The 6,038-nt window shown below is 39.8% G+C and overlaps 1 protein-coding gene across 1 annotated transcript in view; it reads left to right on the top strand.

Moving 5' to 3' along the window:
- UNC5C (unc-5 netrin receptor C) overlaps window positions 1-6,038 on the top strand; it is a 483,074-nt gene that overhangs the window by 217,616 nt on the left and 259,420 nt on the right. The gene's annotated exons all lie outside the window — the stretch shown is intronic.

Below are 6,038 nucleotides of genomic sequence, written 5' to 3' on the forward strand. Positions count from 1 at the left end.
GCCATTCTTCATCACGCCATTATATGCCATTGGCTATGTTGTGGTTAAAAGTGAGTAAGTAGCCCCACTAATCAGATTCACATTCCACTTTTCCTCCCTGATTTATAAACTTATTTCATAGAAAAAAGTCAGCCTTTTTCTCAGTCCCTTCCAAACTGATCACTACTGTTCAGCTTTTTTTTTTTAGGGTTATCATTATTCTCTCTGTTACTCTGTGTCTGAAGTTGTGAGATCAGTTTGATACTCAAAGCAAAAATATGGACAGATGGAGAAGCACACTTCACTTCACTACTACTTTATTAAAGAGTCTAGGTGTTTGTTAAAAAAGGTGGTGAGAAAGCTGACAGTAACTGAACTCATTACTGTGGGGTGTTTGTGTCTCTGTGTGTGTATAAGCGTGTAGAAGCAAATGAAAATAGAAAATCAGAGCTGGTGTTTTAGGCATTTAGTCTTCACTGACACTATGCATAGTTCACTTTTATATTGAGCAGAGTAGTATATAGAAGAAGTGCTTCAAACCTGGGCTTGTAAACTAATCTGCTAAAATAATAATATGAATAATAGATTGGGTTTTTAATTAAGGATTTGTTTTTTGAATCTAGAAACTGATTACAAGAAGCCAGTGTTACATAATGCAGCTGCAGACTTAATAAATCAGCAGCTTGGTACCTTATTTTAGTTCCTGCAATCTAATTATTTTGCCTTTTAAATCTGTATTATTCTCTGCACTGCCTAGAATGATGTTTCTCAGAACATGATTTTAAATAAGGCCAGGCATGAGATTTATGGTGTTTGTTTAAAAATAGGTCACTAACAGTAGGTCCTCTCAATTGCAAAAGTAACTGCTTACTTACTATGAATTTTCAGTTGCATTAAGATAAATCCATCACCTTGCTGTACTGAAGCTGAAGTCTTATGGGTTCTGTTTTACCTGTTTAACTCTCATGTTATCATTGTTTCAGTACTTGAGGTATTTTTTATATAAATTACCTACTGCTCTAAGATCCAATGAGCTATAATATTCCTTTAGTTAATTCAGCTGCTTTTTCGCACATGCACACACACATACGTATGTGCACATACACACAGATGATATATAGAGAGCATTCCCAGGAATAGCATGTAACACGAATGCCTGTAAAAAATTATACTCCTCTTGGCATCTAGTGCCACTGCAGCAAAAAGTGAATCCCTCAGCCTAAGTCCCAGAAGTGCTTCTAGTCAAGAGCTGTGATTGCAAGCATATGTACTTCACATGCAGGGTAAGGTTCATAGCCAGGTCAGCTATGGAGGAAGCATATGTTTGTGACATGTTATAGGTATTATTTTTAAAACCACTCAGACAGTTTTTAACATTTACGTAGAGCAGATATAACATTCTTGAAGCATTCTTGCTGGTCTGAAGAACAAAATAAGGCAGGGGTCGGCAATGTTTTTGGGCAGAGTGCCAGAAACAACCACAACCTCAACTTGTAGGATTTTGGTGTGCCAGGGGCAGATGGCAGGGGACCTGCAAAGGACCCGTTCCTTGTTGTGGCAGTGCAGTCCTGGCCACTTCTCTGCCATCTGCCCCAAGGCCTTCATGTGCCACACTCTGGAATGAATTCTGGGGGTTGCCTACCCCTGGAATAAGGTATTAGGTCAGAAAAAGATAGGAATGACTGTGTAGAGTTTGAAAAGATCTTCTTCTATTTTAGTGTAGCTTTTCCCCTTGGTTAAAAAATATAATTAATGCTACTAAGAAATATGTAAGACATGTAGGACATTTTTTGAAACAACATGGAAACAGGAAATGAGCATAGTTAGTAATGCAAGGGGGAACAATTGCAAACAGATGTAAACCAGCATAGTAATTTATCTTTAAATTTAAGAAAATCCTCCTCTGTCTTCAAGATTATAGTATGTTGTTGTGCACAACAAATCTGTTGCTGCCACTCAAGATTTTAGGATAATTCCTACCTGGAGCTCGTAATCCTGTCAAATGCCAGTAAACCCTCAGGTGGCCCCAAGCGCTAAAGTGAAATATGTGGCACACAATGACTTTAACTTCCCAGTCATGATGCATGTTCTTCAGGAATAACATTGAAGGGTTTTTTTCCTAAGAGTCTACTGACCTTCATACCATTTGCCCATTTTTTTTAACAATAACGTGTTATACCTGCGATATATAAGGTTTTCAGTCCATGGATCCCTAAGTGCTTTATAAACATTAATTAAATCTCTGAAGACCCCAGCAAAGGAGGTGAGTGTTGTTATACCAATTATGAAGATGAGCAAACTGAGGCCAGAGAGTCTAAGGGTGGGATTTCACATTGCCTTCAAGGACTTCTGAAAATGTCTTTCTTGGTGATTTGCCCAGGGCTGTACAAGAAGGCCCACTTCAACTGCTCAAGGTAGCGGGAAGTTCTGGGTACTTGCTGTGACCCAGTAGTAATCATACATTATGTATTCCCTCCTGAACTTCTTGATCCGCAGAGAAGGTGAGCCTCTTACAACCGTCAGCTACTGAGGAGGTGAACATGGCTCGAGTTGTGAAAACCTGGAATAAGTTCTGGAGGTTCCTGGTATAGGTCCCAGTGTGTTGACTGAAAGAGCAACTAATAGTCTAATACAAAGCATTTTTATATAATCAGACCACTTACTTGGTCTGATTCTAAAAAATATATGGATTTAGGAACCTAAGTTTAGGCAGACTTTATTAGAGAACTCTTGAACAATATGTATGGATTTTTTTTTTAATCCCATCCCTAATGACTAAGTATGAAAGATGTTTATTGTTAAAATGATGGCAGACAGGGTATGCTTATTGTCTAGGGGAAAAAACCTTCAAAGTTTAGGTTTGTTACTAACTTTTTTTTTCTAATTGTCATCCGTTCGTAACTCTAGCTTTGATGTCGCACTATTTTAGATGTGTTGTTATCTGTATGCTAAGTTTGGTTCATATCATATGCTGCCATTATCATGTCCCACTGACAACACAGTAAATAGAAATTTAGGTAAATATGTGACAGCAGCATGGAGGAAAGTGCTCGTATGTCTCCAGTAAGTTAATCAGCTTTTGATACCTGAAAACTAACTGTAACACAGCCCACAAGACTGATGGCACAATGCTGCAGTAAATTGTTTCTTAGCAGGAAATCTACAGTAGCAGTGTAATTTGGACAATGGAGCGTTTGACAGCTAACCCATCAAGAGCAGTGCACCCTGGGGAAGCAGCTCAGTTTCAGTTTTACATTCAGCCAAGCATTGATGAAGCAGTGGCTAAATAGGAGAATCATTTTCCAATCAAATAACAGAATGGCTATTTATTCCATTGCCAAAAGGGTCTCTGTCAGATACCACTCTGTCTGAGGGCCACGCAGCTGGCATGCTTATTCAAGACAGCCCTGTGCTTGACTAGTTATTCTTTATGCATCAGATACTGTAGGCTTTTTTTTTATGGCCGAGGAGTTCGTGAAGATGATGAAAAGATTTACTTTTATGTGATATCTTCAGATTCATTAGTTCAAGGGGGCATATTGACAGGCACAGTGAAAATGTTATGGGGTCTGTGCAGATGGGCAAAGATCTTGCCTGTATTTGATAAAGAAAGAGAATGATGAGACAAAGACTATGTATACGCAGACTGACCTGGTTAATCAGTGTTTGGTTCATCCAGATGTCTGGATATCCAGATAGCTTAAACAATTTTATGGGTGTACTGTTGACTGCTTAATCTTAAAGTTTAATAAGTGATCGGGATTATCTAGATATTTCTTTTGCATAAACACATGATCTCTGAACAATACACAATGAGGAGATGAAGAATGCTGCAACATTTCTCTTCGAGAAGGTGGGATGCTCCTAGAAATACATATTTAAACCTTACATTTTAAAGGAAATAAATGTTACGATATCTAAACTGTCTATAAAATGAAGTCATATAGCAGAAATACTTGTCTCATTTTTATATCCCTTTACATGAATCACCCAACTTTTCCTTCTCTCTCAATTTTTTGTGCTTTCCATTGCTGCACCACCATATTGTTTACCTTCAGGATGAGCTAGGAATTTTTTTAAAGAATGCATTATTTCCAAAATATAGATCATTTACAGTCTGTGTTGTGATAACCCAGCAATTCATGACCAGTCAGAGCCTTTAATCTTCTTGCTGTTCAGCTACAACTTCAGCAGACTTCTGAGCTTCTCCTAATAGTACTAAATTTCATAGCGAGCTACCGACACTTTTACCTAATCTTACATTTGCTTCAACAGCCATAATTTTTTAGATTAATTGGATTAAAAATTCTTCTTGCACTTGCAATGACATAAATTGCAAGTATTTCTACTGACGTTAATGGCACTATTTTGGATTTATATCATTGTAAATGAGAATAGAATTTGGCCTACTATGTATGTACATACACTATTTTTGAAATCCTTCATTAACAGGTTATGTATTACTGACATCTTTGAGGCAACGTGTTCCAGAATGATTAGGATTCAGACTTCACAGTTGAACACCCAACTAAACCATAGTCTTTTAAATAGAATCACTTATTTATTTAATTTTTTTTACCTATTCAGTACAATAGCTGTGTTACTTTACAGTTAAACAGTTCTAGTGAACTGGTCATTAAGGCTTCCAAACTGTCTTTATTTTCCACGTCCCAAAGTGCAAATTGTGTTCAGTGTTAAAACATGCAACTGTTTTAGACCTGATTTCTTTTAGGAGCTGTGAACCAGCAGGATGGATTTCTGAATTTATTTTTAAATTTCTGTTTCACTCTTCACTTTGTCTGTGGGAAGCAAGTATTCTCTAGAAATGAAGCTCAAATCAAAATCTATAAATATGGATCTGGAATACTTAAGAGGGTTGGCCCAGATGACCCCCGAGGTCTGTGCCAACCAGGGTTGCCAACTGTCCATAAATTTTTGGACAGCCTGTAACAAAATCAATGGCTAAAAGCACTTGTCCATAAAAATATATAAATGCCTGTAAAATTTGCAGATGGTTTGTAACCCTGCTCCCCCTACTGCTGCCTACTGGGACCTTGGGGTGTTTCCAGAAATGCTTTGGGTATTGTGTGCATGGGAGGGGGGATTCTTTCTTGCTTGCTCAAGGAGTGGGGGCAGGGCAAGTGAGGGAAGGCTTGACTGGCAGGGAAAGTGTCCTGAGCACAGAGGGTGGGGCTTGAAGTGCCCCAATCCGGGGCTTAAGCTACCCCATCACTCCTGTCCACCTTGTGGAGCACATGTGCTCACTGTCCAGTCTACTGCCTATCTTCAGCTTCTCTACAGAGTTTTGTAGGAGTAATGGGGAGGGGTGGATCAGACTGTTGCTGGAGCAGGTCAGGGAGCAGCAGCTGCAGCAAAGGGATGGGGGGGGGTGCTACTCGCAGCCCATTTATAGCAGCAGCAGGCTTTTATTTCCCATCACCTGCAAGGAGAGGAGTGGTCAGGAGACACTTTGCACCTCAGCCCTCCACTTCGGGGGAGTGTGCAGTGATTGGCAGAGGTGGTGCACTGTTAGGAGAGGCATGGAACATATCTCTGCCTTTCCTGCTCCTTCAGCTGATAGGGGAAGCTTGTTTCAGGGAGAGCAGCTAGTGCCTGCAGCAGTTTCTAGAGCAAATAAACAGATAGGCAGGTGATTACCAGTTAGACTCATTGAGAAAATTGTGTCTCTGTGAGTTTAACCCTGGATCTTCCTGCCCCCACTGTCCTGTGCCCAGGGATGCTTTAGCTGTCATTGCTGGAGGAAGGATTATGCTTTACAGAAACACAGCCAGAAATTAGGTGTGACAGGAAATACTATGAACTGCTGTATTTAATGATACCGGGAATTTTTAAAAGTCTGTTGCTTCTGGGGGTGTAGGAGTTTAAAGTGCTTTGGAGCCTATGAAGTATACAAGTAAAGTGTGTGTATACGTTCTACTTCACAGATTAGCCCCACGTCCTCCCAAAATGCCATTCCTATCTCCTTCCCCTGCCCAACTGGCTGCTCTGGTTTCTGTTCCCTGCCCTGTGCCCCCTGCTCAACTTTCTGCCGTTTTCTT

Source organism: Gavialis gangeticus, unplaced genomic scaffold (genome assembly GCF_001723915.1).
Source record: "Gavialis gangeticus isolate Ggan-Ray unplaced genomic scaffold, GavGan_comp1, whole genome shotgun sequence".
Classification (NCBI taxonomy): domain Eukaryota; kingdom Metazoa; phylum Chordata; order Crocodylia; family Gavialidae; genus Gavialis; species Gavialis gangeticus.